We start from the raw sequence: 17,558 nt of genomic DNA on the forward strand, positions 1-17,558 counted from the left end.
GCTCTTTGCATCACTCAGCGGCAGCCACTGAGCCTCCCCGGGCTGGGCCCTGGGGCCAACAAGAACGGAGCCCGGTGGGCCCTGACCTGGGCAGCTTGTTTTTCCTGAAAAGCCTCCCAATCTGGCGGGACTGTGGGCGTCAGGTCAGGAGGGAGCTACCCCAGGGAGTAGCGTGGCCACCTTGCTCCATCTCCCTCTCCCTGCTGCCCCAGCTCCACCCAGGCCATCCAGCCATAGCCGTGAACTTGCTGCTATTTGGACCCTCACTGTGGGCCCTGGTCCTGGCCCCGATCCCTGCCCCTGGACTGTGTGGTGCCCCAGGTCATGTTGGCGCACTTCTGGTGACGGTGACGGCTGTCCCAGCTTGTGTGGATGCCTTTGCTGTCACGGAGTACTCCCTCTGGCCCAGGTCTACGAGCGTGTCCCTCGGGAGCGCCTCCTGCCGCCCACTGAGCCCCAGGCCCTGTGCTGGACAGGGAGATGAGTGGAGATGTGTCTAGGCTGGGAGAGAGAAGCACTGAGTGGCCCGGGAGCAGTGAGCGCCCTGTGGTGGAGGGAGGAGGCATCCACACAGCTCCGGCCTGGAGGGAGGGCTCAGCAGTACAGAGCCCAGCATTCAGGTCACAAGCATGGGGGGGGTGGAGCTTGCCACCTTGTCAGTCAGGCCTCCCCAGGTGCCCACTGGTCAGTGTAGGAAAAGCTGGGGTGGGGGAGGTGTTGGGAGCCCCGAGACCCTCAGTCACCAATAGGTAAATGTAGGGGTTGGGAGGGGTCAGGGACACTTAGCACCTAGTGGATCTGGGTTCCCAAAAGCTCCATTGTGGAGGAGCCCTTGGGAGAAGTCCAGAGGGCAAGGGGTCTTTTTTAAAAAGGATGATTTATTTTATTTATTTGAAAGGCAGAGTTAAGAAAGGGAGAGAGATCTTCCATCTGTTGGTTCTCTCCCTAAATGGCTACGACAGCCAGGGCTGCGCCAGACCGAAGCCAGGAGCTTCTTGGTCTCCCACAGGGGTGCAGGAGTCCAAGGACTTGGGCTGTCTTCTGCTTTCCCAGGCACATTAGCAGGAAGATGGATCAGAATGGAACAGCTGGGGCTGGCACTGTGGCGCACTGCATTAAAGCCACACCACAGTGCCGGCATCCCATATGGGCACTGGTTCGAGTCCCGGCTGCTCCACTTCTGATCCAGCTCTCTGCTATGGCCTGGGAAAGCAGTAGAAGATGGCCCAAGTGCTTGGGCCCCTGAACCCATGTGGGAGATCCGGAAGAATCTCCTGGCTCCTGGCTTTGGATCAGCTCAGCTCTGGCCATTGCAGTCATTTGGGGAGTGAACCAGCAGATGGAAGACTTCTCTCTCTCTGGCTCTACCTCCCCCTATAACTCTTTCAAAAAAAAAAAAAAAAGTGAAACAGCCAAGACTTGAACCAGCGCACATATGGGATGCTGGCATCGCAGATGGCGGCTTAACCTGCTGTGCCATGACACCAGTCCAAAACAAGAGGCCTGGAAGATGGGACAAAGCTTGTGCAGCCAAGAAGGCTGCAGGGAGCTTGCGCGAGAGCCATCGCCTTGGCCAGGAGCCGTGATTCCTTCATCGGTAAACTGGGCAGGGTGCGGCTCCCGGGGGAGGGGGAGCTGCCATCACTCTATGCAGGCTCATCCTTCCCTGGGGGCATTGCTCACACTCCAGCCCTGGTCTTGGGTGGTGTCTTCCAGAGAGCCAGGCTCTGCAGGGTAGTGGGCTTGGCCGTACCAGAGTACAGGCCCTTCCCAGGGCAGCACCCAGCCCATAGAACCACCTAGTGGTCACGTGCTGGGACACCCCCTCCCCCGCCCCCCTATGGCCCAGTTACCAGCCAGTCCTCATTCCCTGCCAGTCAGACCACCTTCATTCCATGTACTCTGCCCTCCTGGAATTCCGGCACTCGGAACGAGGGCATGAGAATCTTACTGAACCCCAGAGATGAGTGCAGATTCCATTTTGGGGTTCACAGAAAATGGGCCCTCCCTAAAGCAGTTGTGTGACCTGGGCACGGGTGTGACTCACCTGACTTCGCAGAGCCTGGAGAGTGGGGTTGAAAATGTCCCCCTGAGCGGGACTGAGCGGCCAGGACAAGAAGTGTGGCGGTGGATGGGCAAAGGCGGGCCGCACGACGTAGGCGCCTGGCCACTCTTCACGCCGTGCCCGCCCGTGCATTGGGAAGGTTACAGAGCTGATCCCCCTAGAACCCTGTTTCAGTAACTTCCTCAGAGCTGAAAAGTTTTGTCCACTCGTAGGATTACAGACTGGCAGAGCAGTACCTTTTTTTTTTTTTTTTTTTTTTTGCTTGATTCCTTACTTTATTTATTTGAAAGACAGAGTTACAGACAAAAGGGGTGATGTGGGGGGAGATCTTCTATCCGATGGTTCACTCCCCAAATGGCTGCAACAGCCAGGGCTGGGCCAGGCCAAAGCCAGGAGCTTCATCCAAGTCTCCCATGCAAGTGCAAGGGCCCAAGCACTTGAGCCACCTTCTGCTGCTCTCCCAGACCATTAGCAGGAGCTGGAGCAGAAGTGGAGCAGCCAGAAATTGAACCAGCAGCGTCCATTTGGGTTGCCAGCATCGCTGGCGGCAGCTTTACCTGCTGCACCACAGGGCTGGCCCCAGAGCAGTACCCTTGAGTCCACGGAATCTTGGCTCCTCCGTGTGAGTCGAGCTGCAGAGATGAGGGAAACGGAGGCAGCACGGCCAGGGAGGGCCGCTGCCCATGCAGCTGCCGTGTGCTAGGGCTGTGTGCCTTGCACGGCCCATGGTCTCACAGCGGTACCAGCTCTTTGTCACCATACTGGTGAGGAAAGCCCCAGGGTCTGGCTTCGTCTGTCGGTTGGGAATTCCCCCAGTCTCGCCTGCCCCCCGGGGGGCCGGGCCCGCTGTGCAGACCCCACAGCTCAGGGAAGAGGTGCTCTGAGAAAGCAAACAGCGCTGGGACCCCGTTGCAGCTGGATCTCCAGGGGGCCGCTGATGGCAGATCCGAGAGCATACACAGCAAAGGTCATGGCGCGCTGCTTCTGCTCCCGGCCCCTTTTCACAGATGGGCAGGCTGAGTCCCGGGAGGGGGCAGCCCGAGGGCCCCATGGCAAGGGGCCAGGATTCTGTGCCTCAGGGCTGGGTAATTTGTGGTACACAGGGGAAAATGAACAAGGGGACCTCTTGTTCAAAGATCATGAAGAAGCTCAAGACGGTACTACCAGGGTGTCAGACGAAGCCCCAGGTCCTCCTGGGGTCCCTCTGCCTGTGAAGCCAGTGCTGCTGTACCCCGATCGTCCCCTGACTGAGACGGATGGGACAGCGTCCATCGGTGCCGGGCAGCACGGTGGAGGAGAGCGTGGGGCTGGATAACCTGGCCCCTTGGTAGTGCCAGGAGCTGGTGAGACTTCCAAGTGCAGGAAATTCTCTCCCCTCTGTTACCACGCCACGTCCTGGCGTCCCCCAGCTGTCGCGGCCAAGGGGCTTTCGGAATGAAAGGGCAGACGCAAAGCCAGGTACTGTCACTGAAATGCCACCAAAGCAGCTCACACAGGGGTGTTTCCCTGGACAAGACTGTGGGGCCGCTTTGTGGGAGCAGTGCCTATGACAACAGGTCACTGTAGGCCACTGTAACCCCGCCCCGCGACGTTCAGTGCTCCTTGTTGGCTCCTGTTCACCAGGACGCAAACGGCCGCTGGTGCCCAATGGCAGCTCCCACCGAGGGTCAGAGTGCACGAAGGGAAAGGGCCCCACGCCCCTCGGTAGCCACGTCAGCCACATGCCAGCGCCCCCTGGTGGTGACCACAGGTGCTCTGTGCTCTGCAGCTTTCAGTTCCCTGAAATGGACCGAGTGGTTTATTTCAGCTCACAGTTTTGGAGGTGAAGACCAAGCTCAGGCGGCCCCCACTGGTCAGCTGTCTGGTGCCGCAGTGGTAGAACACGTGTGGAGGGAGATCACGTGGCCAGGCAGGAAGCAGAGAAAAGGCGGGGCCCAAGTTGGCCTGTAGAACACGCCCCTCGCACCTCTCCCACGACCCAGGGACCTCCCACGAGGCCCACCTCCTAAACACCGCCAGTAGAGGAAGTTCCGCCCTCTTAGGACCCTGAACTTGACCCTTGGGGTTCGGAGGCCTGCCTGGGCTCGGGAGCCGCATCCCAGTGAAACCACAGCCTGCTCTGTGCACCTGCTCTGAGCAGCGTCTGTAGCTGGACGGCTGGCAGCAGCACGTGTCCACCGGGGAAGTCCCCGCCTTGTGTCCATTCTTCTCTTGTTTATTTCCCATCTTGTATTTATTTAAGCACTAGTGGCTGTGTTTATGGGAATTATTGTGTTTGTTGAGCTTGGAGGAAAATTCTTCCTGTGTTTCTTCTGCAACTCCTGAAGCTGTTCAGTGTTTTCTTTTGCATACTCATTAGACAACTCGACGTGTCTGGAATTGGGAGTGAAAGTCTTTCTGGACACACACACACACACACATACACACGTGCGTGTGTGGGCGGGTACCCTGGCTGTAATTGTTATACACAGGGTACAGGCAGACACAGAGAGGGAGAAACCAACTTTCGCATGGTTGGTTCTTTGAAACAGCAACTTTTCCGAAGTTAAGGGATGAATTCAGTGGCAGCTTTCCTGCTGGGGTGTAGCACAAAGAGCCCTCTCCTGGGCTGAACCCCGCCAGACACCCCAAGGTCCAGACGCGGGTCGGGGGGGCTTCCTACAGCAACATGAGTGGCGGGTGAGGCGGCCTGGGCTCAGAGCCCAGCTTCACCGCCTACAGCTCCGTGGCCCTGGGGAAAGCCACTCTCCCCCTCTCACAGCCTCAGTTCTGCATCTGTGAAATGGGGCCACGGTGGCCGGTCACAGGAGTGCCGTGGGGAAAAGTAAGTCACACACCAGACTGGTGCCTGGGTGTGAGGAGTGCTGGATGTGAAATATTATTTCTCTTCCGTCTGAAAATTCTTCGGCTGCACGTATTCGCCAGTTGTAGCTGGAAACAGTCTCAGGCAAGGTTTTGCCTGTGGGCATCGGCTCCCAAGGGTGCTGTCTTGGAGGCTGTGGTGCTCAGAGGTTCTGCCCTCTATCCCAGTGCATTTCAGAGCCACCCAGCCACAGGGCTTCTTTCCAACACCAAGCTCTTAAAGGCACTGCACGGGCCAGCGCTGTGGTATAACAGGTCATAGGCCATTTCCTATGCACTGTGTCTTTTTTTTCTTTTTTAAAGATTTATTGTATTTATTTGAAAAGCAGAGTTACAGAGAGAGAAAAAGAGAGAGAGAGAGAGGAAGGGAGAGACAGAGAAAGACCATCCATATCTGCTGGTTCACTCCCCAAATGGCAACCAGGGCTGGGCCAGGCCGAAGCCAGGAGCCTGGAACTCCATCCGGGTCTTCCACATGGGCACAGGGGCCCAAGCTCCTGGGCCATCTTTGGCTGCTTCCCCAGGTGCCTTAGCAGGGAGCTGCATGGGAAGTGGAGCAGCCGGGGCTGGAACTGGTGGCCGTGCGGGATGCCGCCATCACGGGTCGGGGCTTAGCCTGCTGAGCCACATCGCCAGCCCCAGATACAGTGTCTTTTAGTTGGTGCAGTTCAGGAGTGGCTGCACTGATGCCCTACTGGAGTCTTCGGGAGACCTGGCCGCTTCCATCTCTGCGGGCTCGGGAGCCCTGTGCAGCCACGTTCCGAGTCCGGCAAGACCATGGGGAGAGGCCCGGAGTTTCTATGAGCGAAGGAAACACTCAGCCGTCCCGTGTCCCCCAAGTCTCATGCCCTACCCCCCCCCCGCCCCGCCCAGCAGCTTCATGCACCTGCATGACCACTCGGAAACACAGAACCAGCCAGCCGAGTCCAGCCCAGGGCACAGAACCACGAACAAATGGACAGGTGGTTGTCCCGGGCCTCTGTGCTCTGGAGCACACAGCTAAAGCAGCCAGCGCCACCGCCTCCCGCACCCCTCCTGTGCTAATGTCGACGTGGGACCTGGCAGGTGGAGAAGATGCCGGATGCCAAGCAGCTTCCTGGAGGGGGCGCAGTCTGTGGGCGGCAGGAGAGGGGGGGGCAGCAGGGAGGAGGCCCAGGGGCTCAGCTCCTTAGATCTCTGCTACCTGGCAGGCCCGGCCCCTCCCTGCAGCCTGGCCCACTCCTCCCGGCCCCCGCCCCAGACAGACCCACCTGTTACCCTTGGACTTGCCTTGGTTTCATCTCAGCCCCTGTCTTGTGCAGGCGTCTGGGGAGCCCTGCGAGGACTGCCCAGGCCGGAGGGAGGGAGCCCTTGGGCGGGGACAGGCCACAGCAGCTCCATGGCCACGAGGGCAGCGTGGCGCTCCCAGGGGGCCCTGGCGGAGGTGCTTCCTGCAGCCTGTGGGCAAAGCCATACTTAGCGCAGGCTTTAAATACTCTCCCCACACACGGACACAGTGTAATTCTCTCCCTCGCCCCACCCGACTGTGCAACCTGGGCAGACACGTGAGGCTGGGGCGGGGCGGGGCTGAGGCCGGGCGGGTGACTCTCACTTCCCTTTGCCATGTGCTCTACAGGAAGGAAACTCTGAAGGAGAGGGTCTTCGCACCCAGCAACCCAGTTAACTCCCACTTACCCTTCCTGTCTCAGCTGCCATGCCACCTCCTCTAGGAAGCCCTCCCGGACCACCTCCCCCCTCTGCCCCAAGGTCAGAGGCTCCCCCTCCATGCCAGCCCAGTACCTGGCCTTCCCTGCAAAGTGACACTCATCATGTTTATTTTGTGTTCATTTTTGTAGCTTTCGTTTTACACTGAGGGCTGGACCTGAGCCTGCCTTGGTCCCCAGAGGGTCTCTAGCACCCAGGCTGGTGCTTGACACATAGTTGGTTGTTGAGACATATATATATATATAATAAATAAAATAATGTATTTATATATAATATAAAAAAAAACAAGCCATTGGATATGGTCAACTGATTTGACAACAGTGCCAGAGCCATGCAGTGTGGGACTACGAGCCTTTCAGCATGTGACACTGGGAAAAGTGGATATACACATGCAGAAGAATGAGGCTGGGTCATTCCCTTCTAGCACACGTAAGGATGTATATAATCTACATATTATACCGATATATATTTACTGAATTAATAGGCAGGCCGATTCCATCCATCTTACTTATGATTAAGTGTGGGGTCCAGAGAGGTTAAGTGATTTCCCCAAGGCCACACAGCAGAACGCAGCTCCTGAGACTCCAGTGCTTCCGCTTCTTCCGGTGAGGGGTGGGCACGTGGCCAGGCCTGAGCTGGGGGCAGCAGGGGCCCCGGGCACTGCCCCCTCCGCCTGCCAGGCCCCGCCTCTGCTCTGTCCTGGTGCCTGCCTGCACCGTACCCTGACTGGCTGTGGAGGGCGCGGCATGGCCCTGAGACCTCCTCCTCCCTTCCCGGGCTGCTTCCAGCTCCGGGGCTGTGAACCCTGCAGGCAGGTTCCGCGCGGCCTGCGGCCCTACTGTGCGCCACAAAGGCCCAAAAATCACGTTTTTGCCAAACGTTCCAGAACTTTGCTTCAAGGTGCCACCATGTGAAGATCCAGATGAAGCTCCCAGCTCTGTGGCTTCCGCCTGGCCCAGCTCCAGCTGCTGCAGTCAGTTGGGGAGTGAACCAGCGAATGGAAGATCTCTCTCTTTCTCTCTCTGTAACTCTTTCAAATAATTTAAAAAAAAAAACTTTAAAAAATAAATAAAAACAGGAAAATCCAGATGATTCTACTGCATGAGGATTCTTAGGCCACACTTTTTTTTTTTTAATTTATTTGAAAGAGTTACAGAGAGAGAAGGAGAGGCAGAGAGAGAGAGAGAGAGAGAGGTCTTCCATCTATTGATTCACTCTCCAAATGGCCGCAACGGCCGGAGCTGTGCTGATCCAAAGCCAGGAACCAGGAGCTTCTTCCGGGTCTCCCACACAGGTGCAGGGGCCCAAGGACTCGGGCCATCCTCTACTGCTTTCCCAGGCCAGAGCAGAGAGCTGGATCGGAAGAGGAGCAACTGGGTCTTGAACCAGCGCTCATATGGGATGCCGGCACTGCAGGCCATGGCTTTAACCCACTGCGCCACAGCACCGGCCCCTTGGGGCACACTTCTAAGAACTGACACTGACCCACAGCTCATGGGTTCTCCCCAAGCACCCATGGGGAAGGCAAGGAAGGCCCGATGGTAGCCACGGGGAGGAGCAGACGGCGCCTGCGGGACCGCACGCAGAGGCCCTGCCATCTCCCCACGCTCTTCAGAGGGATTTGCATGGAAATGACGAAAAGGAAGAAGAGAGACGTGCAGAGGAGACAGGCAGGGATGGACAGAGCCACTTGGCTGGCAGAGCGGCCAGGGGTGTTTTCTTGGTCCTGGCAGGGCCCCACTCACATTGGGGGAAGGCTTTATTGAGGAAACTCCAGGACAAATGCAACAGGATGCCCGTATCTCAGGGATTAGAGCAGCCCCGGGGACGCACGTGCGGCTCAGAGTGCAAGATCTGTCCCCACTGACACTTCAAAGCCGTGCACTTGGCAGAGACCCCACTGTCCTCGCTACAGGGCACCAGAGCCAAACTCAACCCTGGCCTAGGCAGCTCCCAGTCCCAGGGGGGTGGGAGCTGGACGACTGCAAACCAAGGGATCTGGCGACTGGGTAAACCGGGGTCTCCACGGACTCTCCCAGGCCACAGAGCAGGCCCCGGGGTGCCCTGGGACGCCAGGTCTCTGTGTGTTGCCGAGCTGTACCCACCAGAGGGCGCTGTCCCCGTTCTTTTCCCGCAGGCCCCTTTCTCTTCCCGGCCTGTTCTCCAGACGCAGGCCTGGTGCTGGGGTGGGTGGCAAAGAGTGCCACCTGGAGGACATGGGGGTGACTCGGGTGCACATCACTCCCAGGACCTGAGGGCACCTGCCTGGGACAGGGATTCTCAAGTGCACAGGTGAGAATGAGGGGCGTGGCTCCTTTAAGGAAGGAGAGGCGATTGCCAGGGGCTGGGGCTGACACACCCGGGGTCTGGGGGGAGAACTGAGGTCTGCGAGGCTGGCTGAGAGGCCGCTGGGAGGGCCTTAGACTTTCCTCCAGTTGCGCTGGGAGGCCAGTGAAAGGCTGAGTTGCAGTGGACAGTTCATGAAGAGCCCGTGGTTCCCAGTGAGATCAGACGGGAAGGGACAGTGGTTTGGACAGGATACAGCTCCCAGACTGGTGGTGGACTTTAATGTTTATTTACGTAGGGGCCGGCCCTGTGTTGTAGGTTAAGCCTCCACCTGCAGCGCCGACATCCCATATGGGCACCGGTTTGAGTCCCGGCTACTGCACTTCCTTCTGATCCAGCTTTCTGCTATGGCCTGGGAAAGCAGTGGAGCATGACCCAAGTCCCTGGGCCCCTGCCATCCACGTGGGAGACCTGGAAGAAGCTCCTGGATCCTGGCTTTGGCCTGGCCCAGCCCCAGCTGTTGCAGCCATTTGGGAAGTGAGCCAGGGGATGGAAAAATCTCTCTCACTCTCTCTCTCTCCCCCCTCTTCCTCCCTCCTTCTCTGTAATTCAAATAATGTTTTAAAAAATGTTTATTTATTTATATTCATCTTTTGAAAGATAGAGCAAAAGAGAGACAGAGAATGGGATCTTCCAACTACTGGTTCACTCCTCAAATGTCCGCAACAGCCAGGGCTGGGCCAGGCTGAAGCAAGGAGGCAGGAGCTCCATCCGGGTCTCCCACATGGATGGCGGGGGCCCAAGCACTGGAGCCATCATAGACTTTCTCCCAGATGCATTAGCAGCGAGCTAGATTGGAACAGCACCTGACTTGAACCAGCACTTGGATGCGAGCACCCCAAGCGGTGACTTAATGTACTGCACCCCAGCGCCGTCCCGGGCGCTGGAAATTGAATCCAACTGTGTTCAGGGCTGGCTTGGTGAGAGGCCTTTAGCTCACCGTGGTGTGCCCTCAGAAGACGCATCTTGCAGGGGACAGGTTATAAAAGCCGAGCTGGGCCCAACCGCTCTGGGCTACCTGGCTTGCCACGTGACCCTCCTCTGCATCTGGGCCCTGGGGCCTTGCCTGATCTCACACTGGGACCCTCCCACCTGTGGCCGGTGGTGAACTTTTCCTTTCCCAAAGTCAGCCCCTCATGGGTGTGACATGGTGAGAAGCCAACTGGCACAGAAGTTGCCGCCGTAGATGGCACTGGTTCCAGACCCAGCTGCTCCACTTCCAATCCAGCTCTCTGCTATGGCCTGGGAAAGTAGTAGAAGATGGCCCAAGTCCTTGGGCCCCTGCACCCCATGGGAGACCCAGAAGAAGCTCCTGGCTCCTGGCTTCGGATCGGCACAGCTCTAGCTGTTGCAGCCAACTGGGGAGTGAACCAGCGGGTGGAAGACCTCTCTCTCTCTCTCTCTCTCTCTCTCTGCCTCTCCTTCTCTCTCTGTAACGTAACTCTTTCAAACAAATAAATAAATCTTTTTTAAAAAGAAAGAAGTGTAGGAATCTTCATTTATTTTGGAGAAGGAAATTAAAAAAAGCAAGCCTTGCTGATGAAATGGGAGTTCAGTGAGCAGCAGCCACTGGGTGTACACGCTGTGTGCGCCAAAGCATTTCCTTCTCACCGAATCCGAGAGATGCCTCACAGCTCAGAAAACAGGCTCAGCAAGTTAAATCATTGCCCGAGACCCCACAGCTGGTCTGGGACAGATTCTGGGCTTTATTTTCATTTATTTATTATTTTGAAACGCAGACAGACAGATGAGGGGAGAGAAAGGAGAGAGCGAGCGAGCGAGAGATTTTCCATTGCTGGTTCACTCCCTAAATGGCCTCAACAGCTGGGGCTGGGCCAGGCTGAAGCCAGGAGCCCGGAACTCTTGGGCCGTCTTCTGCTGCTTTCCCAGGCGCAGTAACAGGGAGCCGGAGCCGAAGCGGAGCAGCCAGCACTTGAATGGGCGCTTCAGGCATTGGAGGTGGCTGGCGGCTTAAGCCACTGTGCCACAACACCAGCCCCGCATCTGGCTTTTAAAGGCAAGTCCACCTGACTCGAGCTCACTAACACACTGCCAGGTGCATAGGATGGGAGGCAGCAGCACCCAGCCCGGAGCAGTGGCCACTTTGGCCTGTAAACTCACCGAAGCCATGACTGGGGCTTCCTGGGCACCTCGGCCAGGACTGAAGGTCCTGGGGTCAGCCGTCCAGGTCCTTTGCTCTGGGTTCCAGCCCAGCCCAGCCAGCCCGTCCTGGCCAAGGGCAGCTGCCCCAGGATCTGGGGGCTCCTCCCCCAAGAGCTCCTGGAGCGCACGCCTTCCTTCCCACCTCCTTGGCTAACCTGCTGGCGGTCACCACCCATGTGAAATCCCGGCTCCTCCGTGCTTCCTGCCCAGCACACGGTAAGGCCAAGGCCATCTTGTGGGCCACCACTCAGGACAGACAAGGGCCTGGTACACCCCTTCCGGGGTCCTTGGCTTCTTAACACAGACCTCAGACCATTAGCTAAAAACGTTAGGTTATGTGGAGACCCTTGGTCAGCAAGGAAAATATTCTGCCTCTCAAATAAGGGTGGCAGGGAGAATGGAGGGGGGCATGGAGCGGGGCTCAAATTTCAAGCCACTCCTGCGGCTTCCTAGCTTTGTACCCCCAGGAAGTGGGGCACTAGCCCTGTTTACAACACATGGGCCACAAGCTGGGAGCTTCCTGCAAAGGGTTGCCGTGGTGACCAGATAGCCCCACAACCACCACAGGACCCGGCCCATGGGGCTCCTTCCTCCACTCCTTGGAAGGATCTGGTGCCAGCGCGACACTTGACTCCCCCCACTGCCCCTACACGTCAGCTGTAATCAGCACCCTAGTTGGGACTGGGTCCTTAGCTCCTTGACTCTCAGCAGGGGGCGCTGACGAAGCAAATTAAATGAAAGCAGTGTAGCCAGAAACAACATAGGGAAGGAGCTAAAAGCAGTAATAAAACTAGCAGTGCCTGTGGACCACCTGAGCCGCAGGCCACGCCTCCACGCAGGTGCAGGTCTGCGGTTGTCTTGAGCTGCACACAACCCTGGAGGAAGACTCCTTGGCAGCTCCCTCTACAAAGGAGGAGACCGGTGGTCAGGGAGGAGGTATGTGCTTTGTGCAGGACGGAGAGGAGAGCCCAGCCCTGCTCCCTGACCCCTGCTGAGCGTGGCAGGTGGGAGGAAAGGAGAGGGCGCACAGGCGGGCAGTGGGGACCCAAACCCCGCATGGCTGGCCCTGTGCTTGCCCCTCGTAATGGGAGAAGCAGGAATTGACAACCACGGATGTGCTGTTCGCCGCATTCTGGTTTGATCTGGGGGGAGTGCTTCCTTCTTGGAGGAAGGCAGCCTAATTCCCGCTCACCTCGACAGAGGGGACACGGGCACAAAACCAGCTGGAGCACAGTTCACCAGTACAAACCCGACTTCCTAAACGTGCCCACAGGAATTCCATTTCTAGAACAGTCTTTTCAGGGAACAATTCTGGACAAGTGAAAAGTTTAGCTATGACAGTGTCCATGACCATTATTTATAATAGCAAAACTAGCTGACAGCCATGTAAAGGTCTATCTACAGCGTGGCTGTTTCAATAACTTAGGGAGCGTGTAATGATAGAACATGGGCTGACCATTAAACATTAAGCTGCGGCCAGTGCCATGGCTTAACAGGCTAATCCTCCACCTTGCGGCACCGGCACACCGGGTTCTAGTCCCGGTCGGGGCGCCGGATTCTATCCCGGTTGCCCCTCGTCCAGGCCAGCTCTCTGCTATGGCCCGGGAAGGCAGTGGAGGATGGCCCAAGTCCTTGGGCCCTGCACCCGCATGGGAGACCAGGAGAAGCACCTGGCTCCTGGCTTCGGATCAGCACGATGTGCCGGCCGCAGCGGCCATTGGAGGGTGAACCAATGGCAAAAAGGAAGACCTTTCTCTCTGTCTCTCTCTCTCACTATCCACTCTGCCTGTCAAAACAAAACAACATTAAGCTGCACATAGGCAAAAGCAAAACAGCCACACAAAACCCTCCCCCAAATCCCTTGATCCAATCTTCACATTTTCTACAAAAGTTGATTCAAAATGAATCACCAAATTAAATGTAAAACATAAAATTATACAACTGTTGGGGCCGACACTGTGGCATAGTGGGTAAAGCTGCCACCTGCCATGCTGACATCCCATAAGGGCGCTGGTTCAAGTCCCAGCTGCTCCGCTTCTGATCCAGCTCTCTGCTATGGCCTGGGAAAGCAGTAGAAGATGACCCAAGTCCTTGGACCCTGCATTCCCAAGGGAGACTGGAAGAAGCTCTTGGATTCTGGCTTTGGATCTTCACAGCTCTGGCCATTGTGGTCAACTGGGGAGTGAACCAGCGGATGGAAGACCTCTCTCTCTCTCTGCCTCTCTTTCTCTGTGTAACTCTGACTTTCAAATAAATAAATAAATCTCTTTAAAAATCATACAACTTTTAGGAAAAAAATAGAAACATTTTAAGATTGAGGGCTAGGTAAAGATATTTTTAACTTTGTATCAAAAGCATAATCCATATAAGAAAGCATTGACAAATTGTACCTCATGAAAAGTTAGAAGCTTCCCATGTTAAAGACCTTGTGAAGAGGAGTAGAAAGGTAAGTTATCACAGCAGTTGAACATGGGTCAGTCGGTCCTGAGAGATGGGCGAGCACCGTTCCGAAGGGACGTGGAGAAGGGTTCCATGTGAACAGCAGAAAGGTAAGTTATCAGGACTTGAGTTGTGGTGCAGTGGGTTAAGCTGCTGTCCGCGGTGCCAGCATCCCAAATCGGAGTGCCAGTTCAAGTCCCAGCTGCTCTGCTTCTGATCCAGCTCCCTGCTAATGCACCTGGGAAAACAGCAGAAGAAGACCCAAGCACTTAGGCACTGAATCCATGTAGGGGACTGGGATGGAGTTCCTGTCTCCTGACCTCAGCTTGGCCCAGCCCTGGCTGTTGCAGCCATTTGGGGAGTGAGCCTATGAGTGGAAGACCTCTCTCTCTCTCTCTCTCTCTCTCTCTCTCCTTTCTAAATACAATAAGGATAATTGTAAAATGTGTTAAGATAGAGACAACACCGAACACTGGTGTATTTGTTGAGGAACTGGATCACTCACGCATTGCTTGTGGGGATGCAAAAAGGAGGGCAGCCACTCTGGAAAACAATTTGAGAGTTTGTTATAAAACTGCAGTTCGGGGCCAGCGCTGTGGCGTAGTAGGTAAAGCCACCGCCTGCAGTGCCAGCATCTCATATGTGTGCCGGTTTGAATCCTGGCAGCCCCACTTCGATCCAGCTCTCTGCTATAGTGTGGGAAAGCAGTAGAAGATGGTGCTATGGCCTGGGAAAGCAGTGAATATGGCCCCAGGCCTGGGACCCCTGCACCCTGTGGGAGATAAATAGATAGATAGATAGATAGATAGATAGTCAGGGTGACCTCAGAGGCTGCAGACTAACCCAGTGAGCACCTGGTTCAAGGACATCCTGTTGATCTAACGTTCACCTTCTGCGTCACTGCTGTCATCCTTCTTGCCTGTGACATTTGGCACAAGGTGAGCATGGGGAACTCTTGTTCAATTTTGAATGAGAAGCCACCAGTGTCCCCTTTGTCAGGGGCACTGTCACTATTGTTTTGTGCATCTTCCACTCTTGGCTGTCAGCTCAGCTTCTGCATGGGTGCTAACGCTTGATGCAATGTTTCTGGCTCTCATTTCTTGGGCTGGACTGGTTGCTGCCATTGTAGGACTCGTTTTCAGACAAGAGATTAAGAACAGCTTGAAGAACAATTATGAGAAGGCTTTAAAGCAATACGAGTCTACAGGAGATGACAGAAGCGATGCAGTAGGCAGGATCAAAGCGTACTGCACCGTTGTGATGTCGTTGATTGTGGAGATTGGAACGGTTTGAAATATTACTCAAAAGAAAAAAGGGATTGCCCAAGAGCAGCTGTAAACCCGAAGACCTTTCTCAGATTCAGTAAACAATGAAGGCAACGGCCCTTCGTGAGTCAGAGATGGGAGTCATGGCAGGAATTTTTTTTGGAGTTGTTTGCTTACAGTAATTGGCATCTTCCTAGCCTAATGCCACTCTTGCACCATCAGGAATAAGCAGTGTGCCACCTGCGTACCGGCAGCCTTACTCCTCGCCAACCCTGAGGACCCTTCACTTCCCCTGGGGGACTGCATGAACGCCCCCATGGAACCCTGACCGCGCTGCTTACCGACCGACTGAAGGCTTGCACCGACCGGCCTACTTGATCGCTGAGACCCTGTGTCTCTCTGGAACACCGGAAGAGCTAATACACTGTGAATGAGAAAAACAAACCCAGCAGTACACTCACCATACAGCCCAGCAGTCACACTTGGCCATGTAGCCCACAGAAATGAAAACTTAGGTTCACACAAAACCTGCCCATACGTGTGCATCATGGTAATTCATAATGCCAAACAAACAGAAACAACTCCTGGGACGGGACACACAAGTGAATGGTTATGCGAACTGCAGTGTTCCCTAGCACTATACTACATGGCACTAAAAAACGAAAAAGGAATTGCTAAGTTGGAATTATGAGATCCATCCCGTCCCCAACTGGCACTTTCTGTTAACACATGACTAAAGGAAGCTATTCCACCGTGTTGGCACTGGCGCTCTCTGGGTGCTGGAATAACAGGGAATTTAAAATTGTCTTCTTTGGTCTTAGCCACATGCACTGGCTTGGGAGGAGAGGAAGAACACCACAGACGCTTTGCACACTAACCTGCAGCCTGTATTTCATAGCCACGTCCTCAGAGAGACCAGGGCAAGGGTGATCATTTCGATTTCGCAGATCAGGAAACTGTGGGCCAGAGAGGGGAGTCATGTATCTACAGTGGCACCACAAGCAGGTATGTGAACGAGGAAAGTGCTTGGGTCCCAACTTCATCCCAAACTTTCACCTTGATTGCCACATGCAAAACACCTTGATAGGGACAGAGGGGTCAGAGGGAACTAAACCCAGAGCCCTCTGAGCTGAACCTTCCCTGCCATTCAGTCCAGTTCCACTGTCCTCTGTGTCGCCCCCCAGATAGCTACCTTGTCCCTGCCGCACACCCCTGGGGACCTGGAGCGCACTACCTTCCAGGAGAGCCCCTTCCCTCTAGAGCTCCTCCAGCTTCGGCAAGTGACTCAGCATTTCCTTGATCAGATCCATGCGGCCTCCTCCACCTTCCTCGCTCCCTCTTCACCCTGTGTGCAGTCCTGCAAAATTTCAGACACACAGATCATGTCTTCCCAGCGAGAGGACTCCAAGCTGCTAAGTTTCTCCATCCAAGACCCGGAGAGTTCAGTGGCTAACTGAAGGTCATGCAGCAAGTTCAAAGTCAATTTCCCAAGCAGATTCTTGGCTTTCTGCCTTGGCACAGTGTTCTACTGACTGCTGATTTGGCTGGAGTTACCTGGACACTGAGGGAACACGTGGGATTCGCTTTGAGAAGTGGCAGGTGGAAAGGCGACACAGGATATATGCCAGGCTGGCTGTGGGGTCCTCTTGGAGCCATGATCACCTTGCCAGGGCCCACGCGGGGAGCCTGCATGTGTGCCATGCCCATGCCTCGCTGTTCAGGAGCTACTCAAGGCCTCCCAAACCTCTCAGAACCCACAGGAACCCCAGCTCCGCTCCCGCAGCCCAACGGGAAATGAGTGAATGGGAGGAGCTGAGAGTGAGAGGAAGGAAGGAGACAGTTCCGGGTCTCCCACAGGAGTTCTGGGCTGACCTTGTACAAGTCACCACTCCCTCAGGGCTGCAACTTTTGCATTTGCCAGTCAGGATGACGTGGTCCCCCTAGACCAAACGTGCAGTGAGACTGAGGCACAAAAAGGGCTCAGAAAAACCCAGGGACCTGGGTCAGGGTCAGAATACACAGGGCTTCCAGGGTATTGCTGGGGGTGGCAATCGGAGGCCCTCCTGCTTCCCTTGTCATTCATTCATTCACTCAATCACTCACTCACTCATTCGTGCCTCCTCTCTTGGCCCAGGGCTGGACCAGGCACCAAGATGGAGAGAGGGGCTGTCCAGCGCACTGCCCTCAGGAGTATGCATGGAATGAACTCGGCCTGCAGGGCTGGGAGGAGGTGGCCTGGGCCTGGGGGCTGAAGGAGGAAGTTTTCCCTGGTGGACAAGATGGGGAAGGACGCGGCAATGGCATGGCGTGAGCAAGGCCTTTCCCGGCGGTGCACGCCGGAGTCCAGGAAAACGTTCTCAGGATCCTGGAAGGAAGGGCACAGGAGGGAGCTGGCTTTGTTTAGAGTGCACTGGGGCGTGGGCAACAGAGGCGGCAGTGAGAGGCCTCCTAGGTCTGAGATGCTGAGTTAACCCTGATTAGAAAGAAAGCATAAGGTCGCTTTGTCTCTGCACCCAGAGGCCCTGTCGTATCTCAGGACTGCAGGACCCCAAGCCAGAGTCTTACACCCTCAAGTGGGATTTGTAGGTTGAGGCGGGCAACCTCAGACAAGCACAGCCCGTCCTACCAGATGCCGGAAGGTCTTCCTCTCCCCAGAATTCTGCCCTTTCCATCCCAGTCTGAGTCTCCCCAGGGAGGGCTTGGGCCCCAGGCGA

The 17,558-nt window shown here is 55.9% G+C and overlaps 1 pseudogene; it reads left to right on the top strand.

The window, feature by feature from the left end:
• Positions 1-2,790: 2,790 nt before the first annotated feature.
• LOC133763834 (tetraspanin-6-like) lies at positions 2,791-15,046 on the top strand (annotated as a pseudogene).
• Positions 15,047-17,558: the final 2,512 nt, after the last annotated feature.

This window comes from Lepus europaeus, chromosome 7 (genome assembly GCF_033115175.1).
Source record: "Lepus europaeus isolate LE1 chromosome 7, mLepTim1.pri, whole genome shotgun sequence".
Classification (NCBI taxonomy): domain Eukaryota; kingdom Metazoa; phylum Chordata; class Mammalia; order Lagomorpha; family Leporidae; genus Lepus; species Lepus europaeus.